Below are 6,938 nucleotides of genomic sequence, written 5' to 3' on the forward strand. Positions count from 1 at the left end.
TAACTTAATTGAATCACTCAATTCATTCAATCACTTTTTATTCTTTCAATTAACAACACAGGATTGTGAGATATCTAAGGCAGTAAAGGATAATGTTTTAATGAACGATCTCAGTAGACAGGATGATTGTATTTGCATGCCTTCCTCCTCCTGATACTGTTTACTGTATGAAGGCTGAATTTTCAGGTTTTGGACAGCAGGAAGTCCATCAAACAGCTGAGCAAACTCCTCATCAACAAACCAGCAGCTACTGCCATCTAGTGGAGATGTTTGTTATTTTGTTTATAAATATATATTATTACATAGAGATATATACAGAATGAAAGAAGGTTTAAATATAGCTGTGCCCAAGATATTTGACAAAGAGCCCTCTTGAAGACTCTGCATTTGTGTACTTCAGTCAGTAGATGTCACTGTTGTGTTTACCAATCTTCTCGAAGTTGAGGCCTAATCCTTCCTTGAAGAAATGGCTCCTCTCTGGTAAATAATGTTAACATTGGATTAGTTTAGCAGAGTTTTATTTTACACAAACCTTGTACAGATGCAACAAAGTGCCATGACACTGAATGTATGTGTTGACGTCCTGAAACATTTCTGGTAAGTTATGCTTCCTGTTTGTTTAGTTCCGGTTGTTGGGTAGAAGTGTAGAGGAGAGCGGGACAGAACCAAACACTTTTTGACTTTCTCATTTAGTGTAAATTTTACAAATTTCACACATTTCTAGTACAATTATGTGGTCTTGTTTCAAGTGACGTGACAACACGTTGTAACATGACATCTTAAAATGTTATCTTATCTAATTCAAACAAATTGAAACAATATACAAGGTAAACTAAAATACTTTGTCAATAAAATACAATTATTAACTTTTTCATTTAAAAATAATTGCAATTATTTTAATAATTAAAAATGAACTAATTTTGGAGTTTGACAATAAATACACCGCAAAACACAGCTATAGGTTACAGCATGGTTCAAAACATAACAATAATAATAATTTATAATTTCTGAACATTTACTCCTGATTCTTTATTACCTGTTTCTCAATAAAATTCATAAAAATCATCGCTAACGACATAGAATAGCCTAGTTCTAGTGGCGGCGCACATTTGTGACGCAGAGTTACAACAATGGCGGCGCACATTGAAACGCAGTGTGAAGACACCTCAAAACACGGCTATACAGCATCAAAACATAATAATTATTAATTTCTGAACACTTACTCTGATTCTTTATTACCTGTTTCTCAATACTATTCATAAAAGTCATAGAATAGCCTAGTTCTAATGGCGACGCACATTTGTGACGCAGAGTTATAACAATGGCGGCGCACATTGAAAAACAGTGTGAATACACCGCAAAACACAGCTATACAGCATCAAAACATAATACTAATAATTTCTGAACACTTACTCTGACTATTACCTGTTTCTTAATAAAATTCATGAAAGTCATCGCTAACGTCAGAATATCCTAGTTATAATGGCGGCGCACATCGTTAGGCAAAATTACAACAATGGCGGCGCACATTAAAACGCAGTGTGAATACACCGCAAAACACGGCTATACAGCATCAAAACATAATAATTATTAATTTCTGAACACTTACTCTGATTCTTTATTACCTGTTTCTCAATAAAATTCATAAAAGTCATCGCTAACGTCATAGAATAGCCTAGTTCTAATGGTGGCGCACATTGTAACACACACAGACACACACACTTTTGCTATGGTTAAATGTTCAGCGATGTCTTCCAAAGATTTTTGAATTTTGACAATGTTTTCTTTATTTTAGTTTTTATGGCAACTAGTACATACACTAAGTTTTGTCATGCTAGCATGTATGGAAACTTTTAAACCATTTATGTTAACTAGCCCCGATCACCCCTATAGGCCTACATGTCAATTTTGTTTATTCATCTGCTCTTGTCTCTCTTGCTGTCCACTGCTTGTGTAAGGTAACATCATATGCGTAGAGTTTAGAGATTGTTATGCAGTGAAAACCTCAGGACTGTTAAAACTAAGACCTTACCAGTGAGAATCACTCCTAAGCACTTCAGTCCCTCCAGAGGCGTGTGCTCTCCACTTCCAATCCGGCTAAAGATACCAACTTTGGCTCTTACTTTTCTCAGCATGCCTTTGTCCAAAGTGCTTTAATAAATTCTAATTTCATACAAAAGAATAAGAAACTACAGGAGGTTAGAATGAAAATGTGGATTCGTTTCTGCCAAAGCCCAGTAGAGAGACTGTGCCCTAATAGAGCTGGGCATTAGGGGCCGAGCTCTGCCAACACACCTCACGTAAGGGACCGGGGTTCAGAGTCGGTGTGTTCAAATGCAGTTAAAAACAAATGAAGCCATCTCTTAAGATGAGAGCGGATTTAATTTGCTAACAGAGCCAGGTAGTCTGGAGTTTAAACGCCTGGAATGAATTATAAGGAAGGATTCATTGTTCATGTGTGTGTGATTATGCATATATATTGTGTCTAAGTACATGCAGTGTTGTTTTATGACAAGCTCTCAAAAATTTTAAGATATTGAACTAGCTGGCTCGTGCAAAAACCTTCATTCCCATTTGAGACAAAACAATCAACAAACAAATTTAACTCAGTACCATACATAGCAAGCTAAAATACAAATTGCACGTATAACTTTATTGTAAGAAATGCCAGTGAACAAATTTGATTAATCATTCTGTATTATTTATGCAGTACAAATCACAGATGTATCTTACAGTACAATTCCAGCTTATCATGCATGCTGTCGTTACTCTTCTTTTGTCATAATTGCAATATGATTTTTTCCGATTTGTTCAGGGCCATCACAAAAATGAAAGTTCTATCATAATTTTTTTGCTTTCCTTCACGTGGTTCCATCTAAACCTGTTTTTCTTTCTTCCTTGGAACACCAGTGGAGGTACTTTGCTGTTATTCACATATGTGAATGAGAAATGGGGATGCTGAGCTCCAAAAAAAGGACTGTGCCAGTACCATAAAGATAGAGTTTAAGTAGTTCATATGATTTTTGCAGTATATTTTACAGTATACAGTACATCCTCTCTGAAGTCTGTCGTTTGGTCTCTGAAGACTTGGGAATGTAGTGCACGAATCAATGCAAGTTTTATGGTACTTTTTTATCCTTTTTAGAGCATGACAATATGGAGAAAAGCAAAATATGCCATGTTCTCTTGTAAGATCCAATGCGCAACAAACTTCTGTATTCTGTAAAACAGCTTGCATCGCTTCTGGTTCAGGACTTTTGTACAGTATGTGCTTCATTAAATATAGAGTAGTTTTACTCAAGATACCTTCAAAGGAGCGAGCAAAGATGAGCATAGCTGATATCTACGTTTTTTATTTTTCTTCTTCTCACTAACATATAGATATTTAAATAGAATAAGATGCCAACAATAACAATAACTATCTAGGTTAGCTGATTACCTTAACAGTACATAGATATCGCCTCAGTTTGTATTGCCGGTAACACTTTCTCCAACAACTGGATACAATGAAACCTGTTTTCCTGTTTGTTCATGTGATGTTCGGCATAAAGCCTTTTAGTGTTGTCAAAAGTACCGACCGCGATATCAGGTCGATACTGAAATTTTAAAAATGCGAGGCTTTGAGCACTGTTGAGCGGATTCGTAAACACACCTGATTGGCAGTTGTGTTCATGTGCTCATCAGAGATGTCTGTGATTGGCTACAATGATCAATGCTTCAAAAACATGTTGTAAATAGACATCAATAATGCTCTTTACTGAGCGCTTACACAGATACACCGGTCCACTGATAGGTGTCTGCTTTCAAAAGCTTGTGCTTTCAAATTCAAACACTTCTGTGTGCTTTCAAACGCTCCCGTGCGTTGATCATTGTAGCCGGTCACAGATTAGAAGTCTAAAATGAGAAGTTTTAAAGAAAAATGTCAGAGGATTCTGATGTAAGAGAAGAGGAGCTACGTCATATGTCTGGTCAGAGGTCACCCTTCCGCCGGAACTTGACTCTCTCGTGACCGCGCAGACGCCCGTTACCAAAAGCTAGTGATTACAGTTTATAAAATTATACATATGGATATTTTTCTTACAGAAATGCATCGCTTTCACTTCAGAAGGCCTTTATTATTATATATTTACTTTCATGATGGATGGATACGCTTTTTTGGGCTTCAAAATCTAAGGTACCATTCACTGCCATTATAAAGCTTGGAAGAGCCAGGATATTATTTAATATAACCCTGATTGTGTTTGGCTGAAGGAAGAAAGTCATATACACCTAGGATGGCTTTGAGGGTGAGAAAATCCTGGGATAATTTTCATTTTTGGGTGAACTAACCCTTTAATTTATACGCAAGTGATCACTGCGTTCTGCCAGTAGGGGCACTTTTGCAACTTAAAGGGTTAGTTCACCCAAAAATGAAAATTCTGTCATTTATTACTCACCCTCATGGCGTTCCACACCCGTAAGACCTTTGTTAATCTTCGGAACACAAATTAAGATATTTTTGTTGAAATCCGATTATATAATATTATAAATTTATTTATATAATATTATAAATAATGACTTATATAGTGATGGCCGATTTCAAAATACTGCTTCAGGAAGCTTCGGAGCGTTATGAATCAGCGTGTCGAATCATGATTCAGATCGCGTGACAAACCGCCAAATCACGTGACTTTGGCGCTCCGAACCGTTGATTCGACATGCTGATTCGGCCATCACTATGTAAGTCGTTATTTTGTTTTTTTGGCGCACCAAAAATATTCTCGTCGCTTTATAATATTAATATTGAACCACTGTACTCACATGAACTGATTTAAATATGTTTTTAGTACATTAATGACTAGTAACGTTTTGCACATCACTAGAACTCATGCATGTGTGCATTTGTGTCATTTCTTCCTGTCTCTGTGAAGTTCTTGCTCTAATGTGCTCCTCAGAAGTGTGACTGGTTGTAGGTCGTCTGAAGTCGGAACGGCTCCCCTGATGCCAGACCTTGCTTCATTAAACCGCTTCTATAATTGCTCGACTCCAACACAAAACGCCTTGTATCTGTACATTTGCAAATTTCATTTAACCTTAGCCTCTCCTTCCGTACCCCCGGTGGATAATCACTTTGTTTACCACAAATTAAACTCGGCCTGATTGTTTACCAGCCGCAAAGTCCCACCACATTTCTAGAAGCCTCGTTTATTTATTTCAATAATCGCAGAGCAGGGAGTCATGTATATGCCGTGCTCATCTACATGAAAATTGTACAATTAACTTTTGATTAACCAGCTTGTTCGTTTTTTTCGCGCAGTTTCTCCCCGCGCTCTGCCGTGTAATGGCTAGTCTGAATTTTAATAAACGCCTTTAAATTGGGAGCGGCTCTTCCTTTGAGTCGCATGAATGCGAGCGAGCCGCTGCAGCGTTGAATAAACGCTCACTAGAACAATAGCGCAGGCTGCCAGTTTGTGGTGTCATCTTTAAGTATGCAAGGATGAAAGCCTTGCGATTTGTCCATCAAAACAAATAAGAAAGGAAGCCGCTAATTCAGATGGCAGGAAGTCAAGTGCTTTTGAGTGCCCGCGCCACACGCTCCCCCCGCGCACATTGCTAATGACGGCGCGCGCGTTTGTGTGTGTGTGCGCGCTACTGAGGGAGGTGGGGGTCCTCTCTGAAATTCTCCGTCACGTAGTGTACTTATCTCAAGTCTTGAGAACAATTAGGGCGGACAATAACTATAGAATGACTTTTTGTTTTGCGCCGGCTGCCTGTAGCAGCAGCGGAGTGCGATAACGCTGTCGGGAGACCGCCGCAAAGTCTCTCCAGACTCCGGCCGGGGCTGCAGACCCTCGATTTCTCTCTCCTCGGCCTCCGGTGCAGCGCGCACGGAAAGGTTGCACTTTTATCCTGCTGAATGAACGGCATCTTGACACGTTTCTTCTGGGAAACTATAAATCCCTTTGAGGAGATGAACAATAGGAGTTCATTTGGAATACTTTTGTAAACAGGGTGGTAAACAGCTGATGCAAAATCACATCTTTTTTTATCAGGCTCTTAAAGAAAATCTAAAGGTCACAGATTACAAATGCTATACAGTTAACAATTGTGCCAGTGCCATTCAGCTACTTAATGAACTTTCAGATTTCAGTCAGAATGACTTCTTTGATCTGAAGTCTTGTTGCAAATGCCAGCAATAATTTTAATGTATGGCTGTACGTTTTTTTATTTACTTTTTTGTGCAGTTTTAATCATTTAAAATGTCTTAACATAGGTTGAATTTTTTTTTTTCTGTTTATCTGTCGCACATTGCATTGTGGGATCATACAGTACACCATTTAGTGTGCTCTCATATGCTGATCATTTTAGCAAATTTAGTGCATCATCAGGGTATTATATGCATACAGAAAATATACTGTGCACAGTATAGTTATTATATATTGCACAACTGTAATAATATGTATGCTTTTCCTGATCTAGCCAATGTTTCTTAATGCAATACTAGCAAATTGTTAACTGCATACTGTGCAGTATTCACTGTTACCTACTACTTTTTTTAAAAGTATTTGTAATGATAATGCAGTGAAACAGATTGCATAATGTAACATTCAAAAAGTAGTATGCTACATGATATGACGTTCATGAAATAAAAAGGGTTATTTGGAATTTTTAATCCAACTTTATGTAAAAGAAATCCTGCTGGACATAGGTCAAGTTGAGTGCATTGCATTGTGGTATGCATTATTCTCAGCAGTAGTGCTGTTGTATACATGTTGCGTATATATTTGTTTCAATTTTAGTAAGCTGAGTATTCTAATGTATGCATACAGAAAATCTGCATACATGCTATGTGTCCAGTGATCATATGCATGTGCTTTAATGCCTTCTAGGGGTGTAACAATATATCGTGTTACAATATGTCGCAATATAAAAATGCAACAATATGTATCGTGGATAGT

Source organism: Ctenopharyngodon idella, chromosome 12 (assembly GCF_019924925.1).
Source record: "Ctenopharyngodon idella isolate HZGC_01 chromosome 12, HZGC01, whole genome shotgun sequence".
Lineage (NCBI taxonomy): Eukaryota > Metazoa > Chordata > Actinopteri > Cypriniformes > Xenocyprididae > Ctenopharyngodon > Ctenopharyngodon idella.